We start from the raw sequence: 3,496 nt of genomic DNA, 5'->3' as shown, positions 1-3,496 counted from the left end.
TCCCTCTCCTTCCTCTTTATTCCTCCATTCCCTGAGCGCCGCTCAGCAAAAACAGAAATTTCCCCAAATTAAACCCGCAGGAGCGGCCTCGGACGCGACACAAAGGGGGGGACAGGACCCAGCACCCCCCTGGGGACCCCGCGGGGACATCCCAGGTCCTGGCAGGGGGAAAGGACACGGGTCCTGGCAGGGGGAAGGACACGGGTCCTGTCAGGGGGATTAGCCAGGTCCTGGCAGCGGGAAAGACACGGGTCCTGGCAGGGGGATTAGCCAGGTCCTGACAGCAGCATTAGCCAGGTCCTGGCAGGGGGAAGGACACAGGTCCCGGCAGGGGGAAGGACACAGGTCCTGGCAGCGGGATTAACCGGGTCCTGGCAGCAGGAAGGACACAGGTCCTGGCAGGGGGAAGGACACAGGTCCTGGCAGGGGGAAGGACACGGGTCCTGGCAGCGGGATTAGCCGGGTCCCAGCCGCGGAACATCCCCCCGCAGCCCCCTCCCGTGTCCCCCCATCCCCGGCTCGGCGCTGGGCTCGCAGGGGTTAACGCTGTTCCAGAAGGCTCCGAGGGACGCGCACCGGGCGGAGGCTGCGGGAGAGAAGGAGAAAGGAGAGGCCGCTGTGAGCCGGGCCCGGAGCTGCGGGACCCGCGGGGATGGAGCAGCTCCGTGCGGGGATGGAGCAGCTCCGTGCGGGATCCGCAGGGATGGAGCAGCTCCGTGCGGGATCCGCAGGGATGGAGCAGCTCCGTGCGGGGATGGAGCAGCTCCGTGCGGGGATGGAGCAGCTCCGTGCGGGGATGGAGCAGCTCCGTGCGGGATCCGCAGGGATGGAGCAGCTCCGTGCGGGGATGGAGCAGCTCCGTGCGGGATCCGCAGGGATGGAGCAGCTCCGTGCAGGACCCGCGGGGACGGAGCTCTTCCATTTCTCGCCCTCTCCGGAACAAAAGCCGCCGGCCCGAGCCGCAGAGAGCGGCTTTTCCAAGCGGGCTGGTAAATCCGGCAGGGAGAGCCCGGCCTGGTTTGTAAAATCCCCCCCGGTGCCCCCTTCCAGCCCAGGCAGCCACATCCAACAGCCCCGAGCCCACAAGTGCCCCCTGCCCCCGTTCCTCCCCCAAACCCTCGCCTGGTGGGGCCGGGAGCTCACCTGGCCCGGCTGCTGCCGAGCCGAACCCGCCGCGGTTCCTGTCTAGAGCATGTAGATGATGTAGGACAGGATCACCAGGCCGATGATGGCGAAGAACATCAGGATGAAAATGTCCAGCATGGCGAGGGAGGGAGGGGGCGGCGGGGCAGGGGCTGCGGAGCTCCGGGAAGGGCTCCGGGAAAAGCTCCAGAGCTCCGGGAAGGGCTCCAGGAAGAGCTCAGGATCTCCGGGAAAGGCTCCGGGAAGGGCTCAGGATCTCCGGGAAAGGCTCCGGGAAGGGCACAGGATCTCCGGGAAAGGCTCAGGATCTCCGGGAAGGGCTCCGGGAAGGGCTCAGGAGCTCCGGGGAGGGCTCAGGAGCTCCGGGCAGGGCTCAGGATCTCCGGGCAGAGCTCAGGAGCTCCGGTTTGGGCTCAGGATCTCCGGGAAGCGCTCAGGAGCTCCGGGAAGGTCTCAGAAGCTCCGGGAAGGTCTCAGAAGCTCCGGGAAGGGCTCAGGAGCTCCGGGAAGGGCTCAGGGCTGCTGGGCAGAGCCGCCGCTGCCTCCTCCCCTCCCCGGCCGATCGCGGATCCGCTCAGGATGCAGAGCCGATGCCGGAGCTGATGGAGCCGCTTTCCAGCGGCAGACCATGGAATAAACAGCGGCGGGCAGCCCGGCTCGGCCCAGCCCCGGCTCCCGGGGCCGGCTCTGCCCTCGGGGGGGTTTTTCTGCCCCTTCTCCTTCCTCCCCCCAAGGTTTGTGCCCCCCCCGGGGGAACCGGCCCATCCCTTGCTTTGTTTTCCTCGCTGTTGATGAACAGCATCCTTCCCTAAACACCCTCCGGGGGTTGTTAAAAACACCCTGAAAATCCCACCCGCCACGGGTCAAATCCCAGGGATCCACAGAAACCCAAAACGCGTCCCTGCGCTTCCCAAAAAACCGCGGAGCTGCATCCCAGCTGGATTCCCAGGGATGCCGGCGTGTCCCGGTCCCAGGGGAGGTGAAAACCCCCCAGCTCCGGGAGCCTCCCCTCGTCCCAAAACCAACAGCAAAAAGCAGCCGGAAAATCAAAGCCAGCACAATCAGCAGGTAAAAATTAAACTTTTATTTTCAATCCGAGTTAAACCGGGAAGAAAATTGCTCGGGTCGTTCCATTCCGTGGGTTTTGTTGGTTTTTTGGATTAAAAAAAGGCCAAATAACTATTTTTTTTTTGTTTGTTTGTTTGTTTTAGTGGTGGGTGCTCAACCCAGGAAGGACACAAGGACAAAACCCCCCCAATCAAGCGACGGATCCCGAGGAAAACACGTTCTAAGCTCAGCACTGAGACGCAACCGGGGGAAGCTGGGATGGACGAGGTTTATTTTACACGTGATGAGAAGCAATTATTCTTTGTTTTGTTTTTTAAATCGTTCTTCTTCCTTTTTTTTTTATTTTTTTTTAACTCTTATTTATTTATTTTAAATACAGGTTTTTAGGTGCTTTTTCAGCTATGAAAAAAAAAACAAAAACAAAAAACAAAAAGGCAAAAAAGTGCATAAAGTTGAGAGAAAAGGCAGAAATCAAGCAGTTAAGAGGTTTGTTTCCCACGGCGGGGGTGAGAGGGGCACAGGAGGGGAGAATTTAGGGACTGGAATGGTTTTGAAGGAGGATTAAAAAAAGGTCGGTATCCCAAAAAAGGGAATTTCCTGTGTTATTTGGTCCATTAAAAAAGGGTTTATTCACATTGATGCTCCCCCCACCCCAATTCCCAGACAAGAATTAAAAATGATTAAGAGGATTCAGCAGGGAGGGGAGGCTCCCCCTGCCCTTGTGCTCCCTGTTTTAGCACCAGCCGGGATTCCCAGCCCATCCTGGCTGCTCCCGTCCCTGAATCCCTGTCCCCAATTCCCTTTTCCTGATCCCGCTGTCCCCAGTCCCAGCCCCCAGAGCAAGGGACGTGTCCCCAGCAGGACGTGGAATGTTCCTTATTCCCGTTTTTCCAGTGGGAACGCATCCCGGGACCCCGCAGGGATTCCTGCTCCTCCCTCCCTGCTCAGTTCCAGTTTTTCCCGAGCCTGACCCGCCCCGGCCCCTCCGGAGCCCGGAGGAGAAGGGACAGGGACGTGCTTTGGTGTTTTGGTCCATGAGGCCATCCCAAATTGGTCCCAAAAAGCCGCAGCCGGCGCTGGGAATGAGGCTGGGGATGGCTCGGGGTGTCACAGCCCCCAGGGGACAATCAGAGCTCAGCAGCAGCAGCGGGAGAAAAACAGGAAAATTCTGGGGGGGAGGAAAATGCTCCCCCAGGGGACCCCCAGAGCCCGGCCCAGAGCAAGCTGGAGGGGGCTCATCCAGTCCGGGGGGGTTTGATCCCAGTCTGGGGGGGTTTGATCCCAG

General features: G+C 60.4%; 1 long non-coding RNA gene across 1 annotated transcript; it reads right to left on the bottom strand.

The window, feature by feature from the left end:
• LOC107198817 lies at positions 1-1,843 on the bottom strand. The gene is made up of 2 exons (XR_001519122.2): positions 1,144-1,843; positions 1-586 (listed from the first exon to the last, which is right to left on the bottom strand). It is a non-coding gene; the product is annotated as an uncharacterized LOC107198817 (long non-coding RNA).
• Positions 1,844-3,496: the final 1,653 nt, after the last annotated feature.

This window comes from Parus major, unplaced genomic scaffold (assembly GCF_001522545.3).
Source record: "Parus major isolate Abel unplaced genomic scaffold, Parus_major1.1 Scaffold335, whole genome shotgun sequence".
In the NCBI taxonomy this organism is placed as follows: domain Eukaryota; kingdom Metazoa; phylum Chordata; class Aves; order Passeriformes; family Paridae; genus Parus; species Parus major.
The sequence above is the reverse complement of the archived record's forward strand: the minus strand, read 5'-3'. Positions and strand labels throughout refer to the sequence as shown.